This window comes from Bemisia tabaci, chromosome 10 (assembly GCF_918797505.1).
Source record: "Bemisia tabaci chromosome 10, PGI_BMITA_v3".
In the NCBI taxonomy this organism is placed as follows: domain Eukaryota; kingdom Metazoa; phylum Arthropoda; class Insecta; order Hemiptera; family Aleyrodidae; genus Bemisia; species Bemisia tabaci.
The window spans coordinates 117,652-138,909 of NC_092802.1; the positions used below are offsets into that span (position 1 = coordinate 117,652).

The 21,258-nt window shown below is 41.9% G+C and overlaps 1 protein-coding gene across 5 annotated transcripts in view; it reads left to right on the top strand.

The window, feature by feature from the left end:
- LOC109038298 (cytosolic carboxypeptidase 1) overlaps positions 1-21,258 on the top strand; it is a gene marked incomplete at its 3' end in the record, with an annotated part of 338,352 nt that overhangs the window by 9,686 nt on the left and 307,408 nt on the right.

Genomic DNA, 21,258 nt, shown 5'->3' on the forward strand with positions numbered 1-21,258 from the left:
ATCTACCACCTCCGTCTATCATGAGCTTTCGTTTGCTGGCTGTGTGCCGTTCGGAAAGAACGTTTGGAACATAAGTAGGTACACTGATAAAAACATTTGTGTTCTTGTGTTACTTTTGGTTAATATAGGAAGTGAAACACGAATCAACACAAATGTATTTTGATACAGTTGGCTGCGAATTCAGCGCAGGAAACAGTGCAGGGACTAGGAAAAACACTTGTGTGCATAGGGAAATTAAATCATACTTACGTTGTTTCTAAACTGATGCAGGAATTGTTGCTCTTATTTGCGAAATGTAGTCCAATCATGAGGCGAGACAAATGCTCCCAAGAAAATAAATACGGCAGCACAGCACTGCCTCTTTCCCTGCATGCAGCAAATCGGGAGCAATTTTTGAGACCGTTCATTTATACATTTTTCTTGAGTGTCATTACCGATGTGCGATATCAAGGCTGTCGGCCAAGTCGCCTCACATAGTAGAGAATCAAAACTCCAGCTAATTTTGGCTGCAGCTCAAAATTTCATTTATTCACTAATATCCAATCTTTTCGCCGTAAAAATGCATCCAAACAACAGTTTAAGAACTCGAGACTGCAGTGGACCAAGTTCTTGACCCCCGTCCCGAGCTGTTTTGATGAAGTCGTAAATTTCAGTAGCGCGGCGTGCTTTGCGATTTATCGATTGATTAGCGATTTAAACCTCTAGAAAAGGATTGATAAACAGTGTGGTTACAACGAACGCCGTAATAATCGATTCTTTTCCGTAGCCTCAAATGGGAAAATATTGAAGATCGATCATTCAAGCCTCGCCACTCGTAAATTTAGCAGCATCTCGAGCGACGCTGAACAAACGCTGCAGTTTTTGTAGGGCGCGTGGTTGAAGCAGCTCTTGTTTTATGCTGCGAACATTGTAGCCTTGTCTAAACTCTCCCTCTTAACGATTTATTCAGGTTTTTTATTTGATTTTCGGAGTAAGTATCAGGCACTAAGATTCATAAATCCAGTTCCGGTAAAAAAAAGGTTTTGCAAGGTGTCTCTTCTCTATATCTATATGTAGAAAGAGAATTTCAGAATTTGCGGTGAAGCGATAGAAAGGCATGAAAAATGTACATACGTTTCACGCGTTAGCTGACGTCGTGAACCTGCGAGGTTCAGATGTCTATTCTCAGAAAATCTTACTTTTAAAACCTACAGGCCGATTATTGAAATAGGAAGACAAATCTATCGACAAAAAAGACAAAAGGTATGTGGGGTGAACTTGTCTGTCGACGCAGGTTGTTGGCACGTAGTTAGTCCATCATTTTCTCTCTGAGTCCACAGGAACCACTAATTAAAACCAATAGAGTCGCCCAGGACTCCCCGTGTCTTCTTTGTCTAACGCTTTTTCCATCGATTTCATTAATCAGCCGGCTGAAGCATCTAGAAGTGAATCCAAACGCAAAACTTAGGCGTTCGAGTTGACTAATCGAATATACATATATTTTGCGTTCGGAATTTCGTATATTTTTAGCTTCACTTTTTTGTTTACACAATAGATTTCTTTAATCTTGGTGCAACCCTCTCTGAAGTTTCTCAGCAACCAAAGCGCGATCCTTTACTTCCCTGCGGATCACGCAGTCGCCGCTCTAAGCGTGGGAATTTCTCACGCGATAATTCAATACGCGTCACGATGAAAGGCCCGAATCTGACAGTGAGCCGTTGAGCCAATCAGGAGCCGCGTCTGCCAGGAATGAAGTCATGAAGTTAACGGCATCCGAAGCCAAATCCCGATCGTCAAGTTAAACGCTTTTTCAACCTATCGATTCCCCTCGTTTAGTGTCTGTGTATGTGTGTGGGTGGATTCACAACACATGATAGCTGTGTTGCCGCTTCATTTGTCGCATGTAGACCACGAAGAGCAGTAGAGTATCATGTGGGGAGAGTAAAGGCATGTCGGTAATTTTAAAGTAAGGTCATGGGGATTTTAGGCATAATAGAGCAGCCAACCTATGAATTCAAATCATCCAGAGTGATTTATTCTCACAATGGAGAATTTGCAGGTGTCTGAAATTTGACGAATTTCGTGTATAAGTGGAAACTAACAAGTGAACTGAACATGAGGATACCTTTGGTTCATGAATTGAACAATTATTGGAGAAGATATGACAAAATGATTTAATCTGCTGAAATATGTGTGTTCAAATGGGAAATGCCGCCAGATGACGTCACTAGGCGGTGCATTTTCTTAGTTTTAAATCTATTTTTATACTATTTCCCATATCAGGAAAAAATTATAAAAAATACTGCGAAATCAGCTCTTTAAGCATTTTCAGATGAAGCAATACAAAATTTGCATGCAAGTTCTCCATTGGACGCATTTCTATCAAGTAGAACTATGTGCATTATGACGTGAGCCCTGTTATGTATTTATTCTTATGGGTCTCAGGGCTCATGTCTTAATGCACATAGTTCCGTTTGACAGAAATACGTCCAATTGTTGCGACCTGTCGTTTGTGAAGCACCATTTGACTGAGTGTTTGCATGTATTTACTCATTTTTGCAGAAGAACGCTCATTTATGAACATTCTTGGTCATCTTGATTTGGTAATGGAATTCTGGAGATAGGCAGTTTCATTTTTCGTGTTAGAGGGCTGTTGCCCTTTTGGGCCCCAACAGCTCCATATTTTGCCGTATTTCTATCAAACGGAACTATGTGCATTATGACGTGAGCTCTGAGACCCTTAGAATATATGCATATTAGGGCTCATTTATAGAACTACGTCCATTTCGACACGTCCGTTCTCTCTCTCCCTACGTAATAGACAACCAAAAGGACTTGGTTGGTCGACTAAATTTTTAGTTAAATTCATCGAGACCGTAGGTTACTCTAGACATCGGAGGACGAAAGAAGCACGTGTCCTGCTGAACTAACGGACTCTTCTTTTTTCTCTTGATAACATTCAAAGGTTGCGACTTGCGAGTCGCTAGCGCATTGGACCATCACAACGCGCTCCTGCGGGCTGATTATTGAAATTGATAGCCAAAGCTATAAACAATAAGAACATAGGGTCCTATTGGTTGAAATGGGTGGTTCCTATAGACTACTAAGGAAGAAAATGATGGACTAACTGTCGGGTCTTCGGTGGGTTGCCGTCAGTCAGTATATTACCTACCTCCTATGTCCATTACCACCACCATTAGGATCCTTCCGAATCCTTTTTGTCGTCTTTATCTATAGTTTTGTCCATCAGTTTCATTAATCGGCCCGCAGCGGGCTGATGGTTGAAATTTGTAGACAAAGCTGTAGACAAAGTAGACAAAAATAATATGAAGGGATCCTATACTGGTGGAAGCGAGTGGTTACAAGGGACAAAACACGTGGTAGGTGATAGACTAACTAACGGCAACTCACAAAAGACCCTTCACGGAAAAAAGCGAGTTTAGGGCTGGTACCTGCGCGGAAGATCCCGCAGCCCTAACCGGGTAGGTAAAATTGCTTTACCTCATACCCCATAGGGGCAGGCCCGGCGCGGGTAGAGCCCAAACCTGCCTGCTTCAGGGTTCAGCCCTACTCGGTAAGGGCTGAACCCTGTCCAGGTAGGGCCCAGCCCTACCTGGACCCACCTTAATCTATAATAACCACCCAAATTTACAAATGGAGATGCACCATACTCATTATGTCCTCCTCGTCTATCGCTTTGTCTTTCTATTCTGACGATGAGCCCGCGCTGGTTCGATCCTATCGGCTCGTACCTGATTACCCAAGGATTTGGTGAATGTAACCCAAAGAAAAAATAATCAAAATATATTAGCCGCACGTGTAGGTTACTAAGTTATCTACTTTTCGTATTAACGTAGACTTCTGGTTAATTTGTCTTACTGTGTAGGAAAGAGAGCAGGTGGATTTCTAGAAAATCATCCAGCGTTCAGCTATTTTACTGCCGAGAGGCGACCCTCAATGAGCTCCAAGCAGACGTTGCTGGGGGTTGGGCCGCGCAGGGATCTGCGGGCCGATTATTGAAATTGATAGACAAAGATGAAGAAATGGACATGTAGGGAACCTATTGGTGGAAGCGAATGGTTGCAATGTACAAAGAAGGTAGGTAATAGACTAACAATAAGTAACGGCAACCCACGAGGGACCCGATCGTTAGTCCATCATTTTCTCCCTTAGTCCATAGGAACCTCCCATTTTAACCAATAGGATAGCTCCATATATACTACCTATGTCTTCTTTGTCTATCAATTTCAATAATCGGCCCGGTGGGGAGCCCTGTTGTTGACTTTTGCTTCGGCAATAGACAATCGCCTGATAAGGGCATATGGATACTACATGAAAGCAAGCTCATTTCATCGATATTTCAACGTTCCTGTCAATTGATGAGTATACGGAAACTGATGTGACAGGCCTATGTCAAAATGATCGGCGACTCGGCCCGGTTCATCGCACTGTCGCACAGAGGATCAAGTCAATCAGAGAGGTCGGACATGAAATTTTTGACGTAAAGTACAAATTTTTATGTTTATTTCGTCACATTTTGAATTTTTAGGGGTGCCTCCAGAAGAAAATTTTACGAGGAAACCGATGAGCCCACTTTTAGAACCTCAAAGTTTTGTATGAACGGAGTTGCAAGCTTTTAAAGGTTCCAAATTTTGTCCGACCTCCCCTACTGACTCGATCCACTGTGTGTCGTTCTGCTTGCATTACACGGAATCCGCCGGGCGCCGCGCGTCGGGTGAAAAAAAGGTCGGAAAAGACAATAAGCAGGAACTGATAGGGCTTCGAACAAAATAAAAAGACGTTTCAACTTTAACACAAGCAGTGATTGATCAGCCTTTGATTACCCTAAGAAAAGAAACAGGCCTAGGGACTTTATGTCGCATGTGATTCGTTTCTTTTAATCCATGGTGCAATGCTGCCTTGCCAAGAAAGAACGTCGTATAAGCTTAAAGACGTTGTCATATTTCCTTCAATGAAAAACGAATAAACTGGGAAGATAGTAAAAATATTTTTTCAATTTTTTTGGAAATATTTGGCATGGAATGGCCCATTCACTATTAAATCTTAAATATCTAAAAATTTCAAAGATAAATATGAATTACGTTCCTCAAAAATACGTTTTTATTCGAGAAAATCGGGTATCCCCCGAATGTTCACACGATGTCTTTCCTTCACACGGTAGAATGGGTCATCGGTAGAGGTCAGAGAGTTGATTTTTTTTTCTTAAAAAAAAAAAAAAAAAAAAAAAAAAAAAAAAAAAAAAAAATATTAAAACTCCCTGATGAGCTAAAAATAAAAATATCTTTGGTTTTTAAATCAGAGGAATATTGGCAGAGTTATAACGAAGTACGTGGCTGTGTCGAAATAGGCAACTTTGAATGAAAAATACGGCCCAGTGATCTGATAAATAGGTGCACTTTTTTAAACTTCCAAGCGATTTTTCTTCCTGGCCTCGCATCGGAAAAAAATTGATAAAAATCAGTTTGTTTTATACTTTGACATGGATGAAGCGATGAAATTTTCTCGTGCTGCTGACCTTGTGACCCATCCAGTCGTCTTTCTCCGAGATTTTCCCAGACGCTGGAAGAGTCATGAAAAATAAGGTGACGTGTTTCTTTGTTTTCAAAATGTTGAGTTAGGGCCGGGTTACTCAAAGTTTCGAGTAAAATTCTCCGATTTTACTAAAATGTTGAGTACATAAATGCACATTATTGAAAAAAGAAGAAGAAAAGTCGGTGTTCTGCACCAACGGTATGCTTGAGTTTTACCCTCCTAAGTAATCTATTCGGCGCTGTACGTCTGCTGAATGAATGTTTTACACCGACTAAATGGCTGAAATACACCCAGCAATATTATGGTGATACTGTTAGTACAGTGCTAACCATCCGCGTGTGAAAATCTGCATTTCTCCTTCAAAACGAGCGGCTGCAACCCGGCTTCCTCCGAAGCGCGAACAGTTGCGCGACGTGAAAAGTGGTCCTTCACTCTACTCACGTAGCCGGGACTATTTATTTTAAGAGGAACTATGTGACTAGGGTTCGCGTGCGATATAGTTCCTTTTAGCAAAAGTAAAAATCAATTCCTTTTAGCAAGATGGGTCCGCTTGATAAAGATAAAATAGTCGGATAAATTGAACGAAGATCAGCCTCAGCTTTGATTCAACTTATTTCCCTCTAGGCTTCATTTTCTTTGGTCTTCTATGTCTATTGCTTTGTATATCAATTTAAGTAATCAGCCTGCTGAATTTATCACCCTGCTGAAATTTTGGGGTGTCGGTACCTTTGAGGCTTTCGGCAGTTTGCCGAACATGTAAGAACCTAGGCATTCGTATTTTTAACGAGCCGATCATTTTGACTGGAAGTTTTTTTGCTCTCGTAATTGGCAATATTTTTGCGCCATCGTAGGTACGTGAAAGTCCAGAAAGCACTCAAGAAAGGTGCTCGTAAGTTTTGTCGGGCAAGGGAAAGCGTCGCGCAATAAGCAGTGCCAACTGGCCAACTTTGCCGGAGCGGAGAAAAGTGAAAATAAACAATTTGCCGTCGGAGCGGTGTGAGTAAACTCTCGTATTTCCGCATATATCGCTCTTCAGAATATTTATTGTGTCTTATGTTTTCATCTTCGTAAGTTATAAGCGGAGTTGAGCAAGTGAGGTACGAAATTTAGAGACGCATTCATGATGGTGTTGGAATATTTAAATAGCCGCTAAGCAAGATTTAAATTTTATGAAAGGAAATGAAATGAGGATATAATTACGTATTCAATCTGATAGAATAACAACATCATAAAACAAAAACATCGGAGACATTTATATGCAATGAAAGTATAAGAAAAAAACACAAGTGGGCTCATAGCGATTCGGAACTCGAATTATACTATCGTTGAGTAGTTATTAGACCTCCTACGTTAGCGATAATCTTCTTAAGAAGTATAGATGAACTTTTGCCACTCCAGCGAGTCAAATCGCGGAGGGAGATCCACGGTTGTCACTTTCCTCCACCCGATGGGTCTGACGTCCCAGTCAAATGCGTTTTTGAAGAAATGATCGCTCTCCATCATTGCTTCATCTCCATACATTTATTAATGTGCAAATGATGGCACGCTCTAGTGATAAGGTTCTGTGACAAAATCATTTTTGTCTCAAGAGTCTCCACAATGTATGCATCATGGTGATCAAATAATGTCCAACTACCCAGAAAAATGGCTCGCGGAGCGAGTGACCGGGGGGGGGGGGGGGGGGCAGCCCCAGCCCCTTGGCTAGCCGTGACAGACGCACGCAGCGCGCCCAGAACGGCTAGTATTTTCATGATTTTCATTCATTCAGGCATTACGATACTAAATCCATATTTTTTTATAATCTGTTTTAGGTGAGTGCATCCATTATTCATTGCTGATTTTGGGCCCATAATTAGTGGTAAGTTATTTTTAATTCCTCTTGGTTGAAACTTCCAATCAGGGTGACCACAGTTAGAAAGAAACCCTGGAAATCAGGAAATGCCAGTAAATGAACCTCTACAGGGTGATTCAAAAGTCCGGCACCACCCCTACAACCTCTAGGGTCCTTTCCCCTTTTCAGGGTGGAGTCCTCTGAAAATTTTTGGTGTTCCAAAAAGTCGCTTCCTTTGACCCAGAAGCAGTAGCTGAAGCACTCACAATATTTCAAGTCTTTATCTCATTTTTCTCAAAAATAGCAGGAGTGGTGGTGCGGGACTTTTAGATCACGCTGTAGACGGAATAGAAAATAAAACATTACGTTACATGTTGAAGCAAAGCATACCCAAATGTGCTTAGCATCAATATGTAAAGATTTTTATTTTTTGGTTGGTCAGACAATTTCTAGTTAAACGCACGGTGTCTAGACCGAGAAAACCCAGTAATCATCAAGGAATGAAACATTTCAGGGAAAATTCGGAAAAATCAGGAAACCCTTTGCAGAAACCGGGGAGCTCTTCCTTTACCGCTCAAATGACATTTTAAGGTTTGTGTCATTGCACCTGATCTGCCAATATTGAGCTCTTGAATACTCCAATCGTCAGAGGAACAGAGAAGCGTTCATTTTTGAGATAATATAAACATCATAAACGATTTTGGAATGAAAAATTCCAACGTGCGCCAAAGAATGGGCTAAGTAATGAAAACAAAAATGGATATTCATATCTGGAACTCCGGAGAAGTACATGAATTTGCTCGAGAAAATCCTCGGGGAGTGGGAAAAAACTTTAGTTTCCAATGAAAAAATGAGCTCCTGAAAATTAGGGAATGCGCAATGAGCATGGTCAAGAATTCTAGAGGCCATGATTAAACGCCATTAAGCAAAACTAAGTGACTTCCACCTGGCTACGTGTAGCACTAGCGTCTATCAGGACTGTCCTTCATGCCATCGTTTCTCTCTGCGCTCCCCTCAACATGCGCTCGTCGCTTTTATTGCCTAGCAAAGGCTTTGCAGGGGCAGTGCAGCAATGAAGCAATCGGCGTTAATGTTCGTTAGCTCCATTGGGAGCAATTTCCTCAACGTTTTACACTTTCACGAGTCCCTCGAATATCTCATTAACCTGAGGCCAGGCCGTTGCACCGCTTACACCGGAAGAGCACGCCACGGGTATGCGCCTTCAGTGCTGCCACCTTTTCCAGTTTCTATCAATGCATCTTCCGCTAGGAATCGCTGTACACAGTTCGAGCGGGAAATAATTTGAAATAACGGAGAATTTGCACACAAAAATGTTATTGCTTCATCTAAGAGTGCTTAACAAGCTATAAGTTCGCAGTATTTTTCATAATTTTTTTCTAAAATGGGAAATAGTATAAAAATAGATTTAAAAGTGAGAAAATCGACGTCGTTGTGACGTCGTCTGGCGGCACTTTCCATTTAAGCACATACATTTTGGCAAATTAGGTTATTCTGTCATATTTCCTCCAATAATTTGTCGCTTGGCTGACATAAGGACGTAACTACACATTGAGATGAGCCCGGAAAAGCATTGAATTGTATGGAAGACAGGGTTCATTGCAGAGTGTAGTTACGCCCTTATGTCAGGTAGGCGACGAATTGTTCAATTTAAAAACCAAGGACATCCCCGTGCTCAGTTTTCTGAACAGTTTCATTTTAAACATGGAATTTACAACATTTCAGACACCTGCAAATTCTCCATTTTGAAAATACGGTTCGAATGAATGTGTGGTAAATCGCAAAGAAATTGCGATGCTTACTCGAACTGTAGTTCCGGAGTTGCATAGGGTTTCCAAAAAGTACCCGGACTTGTTCTGTACACGGAGAAAAATAGAATCGCGCTGAGCACCAACTTTGCTTTAACTTCCGCCGGATGTGGTGGAGTGCAGGAAAACATGTCGCCTAGTAGACGAAGTATGTGCGAAAGCTCAGGAGGAATGTGCTGAGGACAAGCGCCGGCTGTGCCCAAGTGCGGAATGGACTGTTAAAGCAAAATCATCATCTGTTCCATATGCTAAAGTCCATCTTCTGGTGCTCAGCGCGGTTCTATTTTTCTCCGTGATACTTCAAAAAAATAAACTTGATTTTGGTTTCATTTTGAAGATCAGCTCAAAAACTTTCAATTGATATCAAGATCAACTCATTTGGTCGAAAATTGACAAAGTTATGACAGGTTGAGTAAAAAAGCTGGGACCCCTACGGTTTTTAATCGGAACATTTTCTCAACAAACGCTGTCTCTGAAGTTAAAGTCATCAGCATGAAATTTACATGGAGCATTAAAAAAACTCAGTTACCAGGCAGCTCTGTCCAGGTAGAAAACTGGAACGCTAGAACACGGTGGAACATTTCGGAACACGTCTGACTTCCTCGGACACAATCGTCGGTCGACCACCCCATTTCACTTTTTTACGCCGGTTCATGAAAACTCACATTGCGTTCACCGTTTTCGGAGCAATTTATGAGTGATTTTAGTCTCGTTTTCGTCAATATTTTATATCAAGTCTCAAGTCTCCGTGACTCAGAGGAGACCCAAAATAGAACGGGGAACAATACTGTGTCGGTGAGTATTGTGTTGCTGAAAAAAATGTTCCGAGGTTGATTTGAGTCAAAAGTGGAAATCGAGATGGAGCAACAGGCTCAGAAGTTTTTCACAGCAATTCCTCCTCCGAGAAAAGAAGAAGAAAAAAAAAAAAAAAAAAAAACATGTTCAACCTGTGGCACGAGAATTTGAACAAGAATATTAATAGCCAATATCTTGAGAAGCAGAAGGATAATCTCCAGGAGTCAGAGGGAGGTGAAAAAGAATCATCAAAAGGTGGGAAAAATATTTTCTTAAATCGGTAGGGGGTCCCGATTTTTCTTTTACCCAAAGTGGTAACTTTGTCAATTTTTGACTAAACGAGTTGCTATTGGCTCCAATCAATAGGCTCTGAGTTGATCTTTGAAAGAAAACCAAAATCAAATGTCTACCTAGCTTGGTTTTTTAATTGCAGGACCAGTCCAGATACCTTTTGGACTGCCCATGTATTTTCAAAAATTTTCCGATGAATTTTGTAAATTGGTTCCCGATGCATAACAGCATGATAAGATTTTCCAGAGGTTTTCTTTTAAAAAATTAAAAAGATGTAAAAAAAAATCAGGAAAAACCGTAGGAGAGCCGTGGTCTTTTTGTTGGAAAACTCAATTTCCCGGCGAATCTAGCAACCGGGACGAGGCCCTTGCGAGAGCGAGGCGAATTTTTCACGTATCTTCGTGTCAGGCAACCATGTTTGATTGGCGTGTAATGCGGCGCCAGTCGCTGGCGTTTAAACTCATTGCAGCCCTGAGGGCCCTGTGCACCCCTTTTTCCGACTCTAGTACCTCTCCCGGGTTGAACGTAAAATTTGGATAATTAATTTCGGATCCGACCCTCCTCCTGACAGGCTGTCCCTTCAGTCGAGGAGTTCCATACGGTACCGACGCAGAAAACATAATGTACCCTCTTGGCCAGACTGCCGTGCAAAGGAAGAGCGCTGTGCCGCTGTGTGAACTCTCGAGAGTTGCAAAATTTCCTCGAATATAGTTGTAATTTTGAGAAACTCGATGCATATTTCTATATATTTTGACAATTTTAGATGTTTTAGATTGAATCGCGAATGCATGAAACTGTCTGAAAAATTTGGAAAACATACTCGTATATTTACAATGTTCCCAGTAAATTAGATTTTTTATTGAAGGACATACGGCAACGTCTGTAGGGTTATATGAGGTTTTTCCTTGGGTGGCATCATTGCACCATCAATGGGCCTGTTGCATGCAAGAGATACAGCCGTGCGAATAGACTTTTCAGAGGTTAAATGTCACGAAAATTACGATGGTCACATTAAAAAAGTCTGAAATACACTCCTTACTGCGCAATTTGCGTTGTTAGGAACGCGCTTTTTCATATTTCCCGCGTCTGGGGGCAGTTTTCTAATGAAAACAATTGACGGCAACTCGCGGCTATTTCCGGTCAACTAAAAGTGACAACATATAACCTAAAAATCGGAGCTCGTGATATCGTGAAATGAAATGTAAGAGGATTGCGTTGGATATTTAAAAGTTGATCGATTTGGTTAGCGCATAAAGCGTATATGGACCACTATAAGAGATCACGTTGGGCTTGTAAACAAACTGAAGGAAAAAATAACAACAACAACAACAACGACTCGGCATCTTCCGGAAATCACCGAGCCCGCCGTTTGCTCGTTTCCGGTGATTAGAAAATTGCCCCCAGACGCGGGAAATTTGAAAAAGCGCGTTCCTAACAACGCAAATTGCGCAGTAAGCTAGGAGTGTATTTCAGACTTTTTTAATGTGAGCATCGTAATTTTCGTGTCATTTAACCTTTAAAAAGTCTATTCGCGCGGCTGTATCTCTTGCATGCAACAGGCCCATTGTGTGTCCGCTTGGTCTGAGTGCCGTGCTAAAAAAGAACGCCGTATAAACACTCGAGAGTTGCCATAATTCCCCGGAGAAAACGTGTCTTTTGGCGGGGACTCGGGCGGCTGGGTGTCGCGGAGCGCCAAAGAGCGTTTATTTTCCCCCCAAAAATAGGCTCCCTTTCTTTCGCTCACTACAACCGTACTTGGTTTCCATAGCGTATTCGCTCAAGGAAAATGAACGTATTTCTCCTAAAAGGAAGGAAAGACGGGTGGGAAACATTAAGATTGCTTTTTAGATGAGGGATGAGGGCCGCGGCGAATGAATGGGAATTATAAAGCGGGAGTGACGTCAGCGGCGTCGAAGAAGACGACGATCCGCGGATCGGAGCATTTAACTTGTGAGCCCTCTTCACAAGGCTCTTCTGACAATTCTGACAATTCTGACATGCGCACGGCTCATGAGTGACGAATATTATTTTCCCGCTTCGTTCCGTTAGATTTCATGTCAAAGCCAACTTTTCCACTTCCACGAAAGGATAGTCGCGTCCACTTTTACATTGTTTCTCGTGCAGTTTTTCAGAGCACACTTCAAATTTCCCACCTAGTCCCCTCCCCACCCGTTTTTAGTTCACGGTGAGTAGTTTTTTAAAAACCGGGAAAACCCGGGATTCATCAGAGAATGAAAATTTACCGGGAAAATCAAAGGATTATCAGGAATCTGTTCCAGAAACCGGGAGTCTCTTCTCCAACCACCTAGGGATCATTTCCTTTTCAAAAAGTCTAATCTGACCGAGCGCTATTCGGCTGAGTCCGTCGGCCTTCGGCAATTTTAACTCCTCGAGTGCCGCATTTAAAGCTTCAAATCATCAAAATAATGTAGAAGCTTCTATTGACCAGATAATATTGACATCGGGAGCATTTTTTGAACTGAAATTTTGAATGTGCGCCAAAGAAATAGCTGTAAGATAAATTAAAATCGATATTCATATCTGAAACTCTGGAATATTGTAATTTTTTCCTCAAAAAAATTCCGGGAAAGTGGGTGAAAACTCGGGTTTCTCATCAGGGAATGAGCTCCTGAAAATTAGGGGAAATCAGGGAAGAATCAGGGAACGAGCTTTGCCAAGTAAACTAGACACCGACCATGTTCTTATGCAGTTTTTCAGAGCACACCTCGAATTTCCCACCCGTCTCTAGTTCATCGTAGCAGAAATACGTCCAAATACGAGTGCCAAACTACACAAAGTTGTACGAACTACGCAGAGCGCGGCGTACAGCGAGTAGCAACGTGACCTCTTGGCCCGAGCTTTTATCACTTGTCAGTCAAAACAAACGCCACGATTCAGACCGCGCCGCGCCGCGCCGCGCCACGCCGAGACGCAGCGTGGCAGTAGCAGTAGCAGGTGCGGGCATATTTTTGGGAGCCCGGCAGAAATAGATAAAATATAAATAAGAGATCCAAAATATAAATCCGAAGCGATAAGAGATCGGCATCGCTTCCCGCGTCGGGCGTCCGCGTCCCTTCGCCGCGCCGGACCAGAAATATAACAACGGCGGGAAACTCACCGGACCCAGCTCCACTTGGCGGCTCGACTTGGCCCCAAGGCTCCAAGCTTGAACCAATTAAATTAAACAAAATAGAAAGCTTATCGAATACGGAGGTATTTCTGGGAGTGCATTAGTTGGGTTCGCGAGCCTGATCCCAACGCTAAGCGCGACAACGAAACAGGATCCCTTCTTGCAGCAGTTCGGGTTCATGATGTCTTGTCCAGACCTCCAGTTGGACGTATTTCTATGAAACAGAACTATGTGCAGAGGGAAGGGTGGGGTGTGCTCGTTAGTGGTCGGGCCATAAGAATGAATGGGAAATATAAAGCGCCAGTGACGTCAGCGGGAACGACGCTCGGGGCGGCGGTCTTTTTAACACATGAGCCCTGTCCACAAGGGTGTAGATACATGCCCACGGCTCATACACTGTGCACATAGTTCCGTTTGACAGAACGTGAAAACCCGCTTCTCCAATTCAGCAAGTGGAACTGTGAGCCCACTAAGTGCGGCACCCACGAGCCGTGGGCATGTATCTAGAGCCTAGTGTACACAGATCATGAGTTGAAGACCGCCCCGATCGTCGTTTCTCTCGTCGTTGCCGCTGACGTCACTGGCGCTTTATTTTTCCCATTCATTCTTATGGCCCGAGCACCAACGAGCACACCCCATCTTTCCCTCCGCACATAGTCCTGTTTGATAGAAATACGTCCAGATAGAAACGCCTAGGATTATCCTGGTTGATGTGGAATTCGCGAGGGGATATTTGGCAACATTCAAATGGAGTTAGGTTCTTTCGTGAGGGAAACTAGGAAACGAGGAAATGAAAGAGGGTAACAGGTTGTAGATGGAGCATAATTTAGGTCTCTCAAAGCCGACTTCTCCAACTGTTCGACGTACAACAGGTCCATAAAATTAATCAATTACAGCCGTTGTATGAGCCGCGAGAATCTGCTCAAGCATCGGTCTGAAATGAATACCAGCGGGTCCGTAAACTCTAGTTGATGGCAAGTAGGCACGTCTCATCTTATGTGGGACAGTAATAGGCTGGAAATTGGGAATTAGAACATGAAATGTCAAGGTCTCGAGCATGTATGCTGTGAGGCATTCATGCAGGGATGAAGGAACAGGTTGAGGAAGGAGGTGAGAATATTGCTCTCGCCAACTCACCCGGGATCCTAGGATTTGTTTTCCGGCAGAACTTTCATTCTCACAGAGTTTACTCTTTAAAAAAAGAAAAAAGAAAACACAAAATACTAATGATAGAACACATTCGGTGACTGAACATCGACCAATACTTCCGCGCGCTCCCATTCTGTGAAAAAGTAGGAAGTCCTTTATTCTGAAACAAGGCCTTTTCAAGAAGGTACGGAAAGTTTTTAAATAAGTATTCTTCTCATATTCTTCACGCTCTTCTTCTTTCTGTTCGTCCTCCTTTTCCTTCTTCTTTCTTCTCCTTTCTCACATCTTCTTTCTTCTCCTTTCTCACATCTTCCTTAGTTTCTTTCTATTCCTTTTTTCCCTATTCTTTTTGTTTCTATTCTTCCTCCTCGTCGTTTTCTGCCTCTTCTACTACCTTCTTCACATTTTGCTCCTCTTCTTCAATTTCTAATGAGCCTGCATTTGACGAGGCATCCGTTAAACTATGTCTTACTCTACTTTCGAACTGCAAAGTACTGGCCAAACCTCTTTCCTCCATTTTCTTAAAAGTAATGGACAAAGCCCGAAAAATAGCTGAAAAAAAATTATTTTTGTTGAAAAATAATCCTCGTTTTCATAAGTGCGATGTTTACAGAAGATTGAGCCGGCCCTCTCCTTTGTAAGATTCAATAACGGAAGCCCCTCTTCTCCTCGAATATGGAGGGTTGCGGGTTTCAGGGACAGGGTATGCAACTCGCACTATAAACGCCGAAAGCCAAAATCATGAGTGCCTTTCATTTAATTTTGCAAAATATTCTTCAGTATCTTTCATATTTTCCTAAAATTTCATGAAATCTCAAGATTCTCTTTTTCTTGAAAAATTGCAACCCCTTAGTGGCTTACGTGGTACTCGAAAGGCCTCTTTTCGCGGAAGTAAATTTTTATGTGACGGTGGAGGTACCAAGATGGATTTTCGGGCAATTTGGCAAGACCGCGACGTTGTCTATTTTTAAAAAGTCAGCATGTCGCTAAGCTTTTAACGAACGAACCAATTGATCATCGCCGCCAAAACCCTGGTCACGGTAGACTCACGGGGGAGGGGGAATCAAAGGGTTGAGGTCAACATCGATGCCGGATTGGTCTGCTAGAGCGCTCTCTCATTAAACCCACTCAAAGTTGGGTACGTGCATATGAATGAACCCTAGTAAATCATATAGGATCCATATAACTCAAAGTTGATTTTTTTAATTATCGGAGAGCCACCAAAGGTGTAGATGCTTTCGGCATGATGAGTTTTTCATGGGCCTTATTCATAGTCGGACTTAGGGTTGCCACAGTCAGGAAAAACCAGGAAATGTGAGGGCAATTGACGAAAATGTCGGGGAAAATTTGTCAAATCACCCTCATTTGCTCTCTAGAATGGGTTTGAGATTTTAAACAAGAAATTTTGCCTAAAAACTATGTTTAATTATGCCTTCTTAACCATCCGTCAGATCTTCAATTGTCAGGGAATTTCACCAAAATGTGTCAGGGAAATCAGGGAAATGTCAGGGAATATAATTTTCTAAATTCTGCGGCAACCCTGTGTACTGCATTTTGTAAAAAGGAACTACAATATCTGGCTCGTCAGTAAAAACACATATTTGCATAGGAGAACTAATGGTATATTTTCGTAATTTCTAAACTGAAACAGATATTGAAATTCCAAACTGTCAAATGTAGTCCAGTTGTTCTTTTATCGGCTCCTTTCCTCAAATCCCTAATGAGGCCCGCACGGTTTGCATTATGTGACTAAGGGTGGTTTAAAGAGATCCTAAATGGACTACATTTTGCAATTAGGAACTATAAATTCTAGCCCGGTTTAAAAAACGTATGTGCCATTAGTTTCCCTTTGCTCATAAGTGTTTTTCCAGAAGAGTTAGAATTAATGGTTCCAAATTGCAAAATGCAGTTTAAAAGTAGTATCATAAGAAGGGACAATCTTTGGTAACCGCAAGTAAAATCTAGCGGTTTAACTTTGGAAATAGGTCCTTGAGAGGGACTAAAATGATTTGTCATTGCAAGAAGCACAATGTACAGAAGCAAATAAATCGCAAGTTTTGTAGATTTTAAAGTAGGTTCGCACCTACCTTAAGCTTTGACAAAATCGAATACGTTTTTCTTGCGTAATTTTTGCCGTACAGTTGGAGATCATCATAGTCCCGCCTAAGGATCGATTCTTAGATTCTTGACACTGAATTGTATGCGAGCTTTGCAAAAATTGTCCTTTTTATCATGTTCTATGTTAAGGATCTCCTTCCTTAAACCTCCCTTAGTCACGATGAACGAGGTCTGTTCAATAAGAAACCGGATTTTTGTGATAACTGGCCCACAGTGCGTCCGAATTAGATTTTCGTGAACTTACCTAATAGCTGGAAATATACTTAAGAACGCTACGTTTTAGCTTGCAAGAATCCTAATTAGCTTTGTTGGTATGTGGCTTGAAGTAAGGCAACCTCATTGGGTGTTGTGCGACTTTTATGTTTGACCAAATTTGTCTCTCTTCTTTCGGTCTTGCACTAAATTTGTCAACCCACAAGGATGATTAGAGTCTCGTCTCTATATCGTAGCCGCACACTCAAGTATTGTCACCGAAACTTATCCTATCCAAAATTGTAGGATCATTGTTAGAACGTCCAATCAGCTAAAGGGAAATTGATATTCGGTTGGATTTTTGTTCAACGGACAACAATCAAGGGGCAAGTGTACCTGAAACTCGACGCATGTCCAGATATTCTTTCAAAATTGCATGCACAGAGTCTTCAGAAATATTACACTGTTCATCGAGCTCGAAACGACCATTTTCTAGCACTTTAGCCCGCACTTCTTCCACGTGACACATGCCAGTTGCCGTTGGTGGTCGATTCCCGTGCTCCTCATCTTCGACGAACTCCTGACCAATTTTGAATCGTTTAACCGACTCGAAATAATGAGAGCAACTCATACAATGATCTTGGTAAACTTTACTCAGCATTCCAAAAGGTTCGGTACAAGGCATACCGATTTTAAAACAAAACTAGTTGCTCCGGGCGCCCTACGGGCGCCCTCCACAGCTTGCAATGGTGGTGCAGTAGCTTATTTGGAATCGGAGCAATTAGTTGTATCTATTTAATAATGATGATGATTCTGTGGCAGAAGATGAATGAATTTAACTGCCTCTCTGCGTTACAGGGTGGAGACTACCATTCTATCAAAACATGTGGTAAAAAGCCCGCATTATCATTTTTTTGTTATTTTTTAATTTTTTTTTTTCCATTTTTTAATAATTTTCTAATGACTATTACAATTTACTTTAAATGAAATGAAGTGTATTGGTCACGTTAGTGAAGCGCATTATCAGGTTTTTTAGTGTATTTTTCGAAGAAAATACACTATTGTATTCTCCCATGATGTCGGACCCAGACCCGAGACCTTGTGAAGAGCACCGATCACGGGTCGTAGATCACGAAAATATATGCCATTCAAATTCATGTGTATATATATATATGTATGTATGTAAATAGCCTAGATGCTGATCGTCGTTAACTAAAACTAACTAACTAACTGTATGTATGTATTTCCGCCTTTTTAAGATTTTTCGATTTTTGAGTAGTTATATCTTTCTTACGTTGAAAGATATTTTGACCAATTTTTTTGCATTTAGTAGAGACTCTAATGGAGTTCTAATGAAACTACTATTCTGCGAAAAAAAATTGAAATTTGAGGCAGTAGATTTTGAAGGGTGGGGCTCGAAAGTGGGGGGAGGTCAAATCTTGTCCACTCGATAACTCGAGCGAAAATGAATATTTTGAGCTGAAATTTTTACGGGAGGTATAGTTCTCCCCTAGGACTGGTTTGGTATTGAATTTGAGCTAAATCGGCCGAGCCGTTTAAAAATGGCGAGCTTTGAAAGTTTTAGGCGAGGGGTGCGCGGCATGAGGGGAGCCGGCCGGAGCAGGGCCGCACAGTGGGTCGGGGGAGAAAGTTTTTGGACAAGCTGATCGTCGCACAGTGGGTCAGGGGGAAGAAGTTTTTGGACAAATTTTCGTCGCACAGTGGGTCAGGGAGAGGAAGTTTTTGGACAAATTTTCGTCGCGCAGTGGGTCAGGGGGAAGAAGTTTTTGAACAAGCTTTTCGTCGCTCAGTGGTTCAGGGGAAGGGAGATTTTGGACAAACTGCGCGTCGCACAGTGGGTCAGGTGAAGAAAGTTTCTGGAAGAACTGTTCGTGGCACAGCGGCCGAAGGAAAGGAAATATCTGGAAAAAAACTATCGATTACACAATGACTTACAGACGTACAATTTTATGACTACAAAAATCCCATTTCGGGAAATACACTTCCTTCCCGCGGTGGATACGCGGGACACTTAAAAAGAAGAAAAACTAGATGTGCAGACGACCCTGAAAACCCCTGGGGGGCTTGGGGGGGGCGAAGCCACCCCAAAAACTGGCGCGGAGCGAAGCGGAGCGCCAGTTTTTTTTGTGTTATTTTTTAATTTTTTATTTTTATTCTTTAATAATTTTTTAATGGCTATTACAATTTTATTTAAATGAAATGAAGTGTATGAAAAGAAGAAGAGGAATTTAATACTTGCGAACAATAAAGTAAAAACATGAATTCTTTTAGGCCTTTGGGAGTTATAAAAGATCAAAGCACCTCTTTGTACACGAGGTTTTTTGTACGGTTGCCTTTGGGAAGAATTTGTACCTTAACATTTTTGTATGATGTAGCCTGTGGGAGTGCAACATATAGTTGACCATGGCTAAAAACTGGTTGGGGTAAATCAATGCCGACTCGCTTCAGTGTTTGACCCTGAGCTTTGTTGATGGTCATGCAGGACGCAATGCGAATTGGAAATTGTCGCCTCTTAAAAAAGAAAGGGAGAGAGGAGTCTGCAGGTGACAAATCAATTCTTCGCAGTAAAATTCTTTCACCGGCCTCCTCGCCGGAAATGACCTGCACATCAAGACAATTTTCATAAAGTTTCCGGACGATCAATCGGGTACCATTCAATAAACCTTTAGAAACGTTGAGGTTTCTTAAAAGCATGACAATAACCCCTCCTTAAGTGTGAGTTTATGCGGTGGTAAGTCACGAAGATCAAGACTGTCCAAGAATTCGAGGGAAAAATTGAGAGCCTCCCTCTCTCTCTGAAAACCTGGAACGTTTCGAAATAAATTAAAATTCCATTTCCAACCGGAGGGAAATAAACGAGTCATCGATTTTCTGATATTGCGAGACCGACACTATCACCAGTTTATTACTTACCTCCTTTGTCCATTAAAACCTCTCGTTTCCACCAATAGGATTCCTTCATTTATCATTTACCTTTTTTGTCTATCGCTTTGTCTATCAATTTGTTTATCAATAAAATGTCAGTAATCAGTCAGATTTGCGGATTTGCTGATTGCGAGACCGATGCTATCACTAGTCTACTACTTATCTCCTTTATCCATTGAAACCGCTCGTTTACACCAATAGGATCCCTCCATTTTCCATTTGCCTTTTTGTCTATCGCTTTGTCTATCAAATCATCTATCAATAAAATTTCAGTAATCAGCCTGATGATTACATTTTGAAATATATCGATCGTATACAGAATACGTACCGCGTCAAAGCTCGGGAACCATCTTAAAGATCTTTGATTTTCGAAAAAATTACAGTTTTTACCGCAGAACACCCAGACCCAGAATTGCTCTAACACGCTGCCGCGCTAAGGAAAAACGCCGTATGAACATTCGAGAGTTGCCAAGTGTCCCTCGGTAAAATGTTTATTTTTGAGGAAAGTTATGAATGTTCCTTCTTGGAATTTTCAGGAACTTTAGGTGAAATTGCGAACAATATTATCCGAAAAAGTGGAAGGAAAATATTCAAAATTTTTCCCGAAAATTCGTGATTTACCTAAGGAAATTTTGCAACGCCTAAAGGTTTACACGGCGTTCCTCCTCAGCATGGCAGTACGCAAGTACGTATCAAAGCTTCTCGCTGGTTTCTTTTTTAAATCCGAAGTGGCGGAACGGGGGGGGGGGGGGCTGGGGGGGGGAAGGGGTTGGTGGGAAGGATGCCGAGTTACGACCGGGGCGGGAAAAGAACGCGGATAAGTGGTTTCTGCGCGCCGTGACCCCTTCCCGCCCGCCTGCGCCTGTGGGAGACGCGACGGACGTCGACGTCTGTCGTCACGTTTTATCGGGAGCTTTGATCTCTCCGCGCGGTCGCCGTTGATTGCATTCCGCAGATGTAACGCACACCAAGAAAAACTAACCGATATTTCGTGTTAATACGCCAAGTAGAACGCACACGAACCTGAACGCACGGGTAAACAGGGTGTCTAGCATAAAGATTTTCCCGATTTTATCAGGATTTGAGGTCAATCAGGGTTTAATCCCGATTTCATCAGGATTTGAGAAAAGTCGGCCGTCCGATCGGATTTTTTTATGCTTGCGCATGCGCTTATGCAGAAATTTTAATTTTTCTCCGCAAAAAATCAGAGTTTAATCAGGATTTCGAAAAAATTTGAAATCAGAATTTAGCAGTCAAAAATCAGGAAAAATCAGGATATCCCAAAATGAATAAAAAATTAGACACCCCGGTAAATCTTCTTGCTTAATTTTTCCTCGGGTTACATTAAAGTACCCTAATACTGCCGTGCTAAGAGGAAACGCCGTATGAGCCTTCAGGCGTTGTCAAATTTATCCTGGCAAATCGTTAATTTACAGGAAAATTTTTGA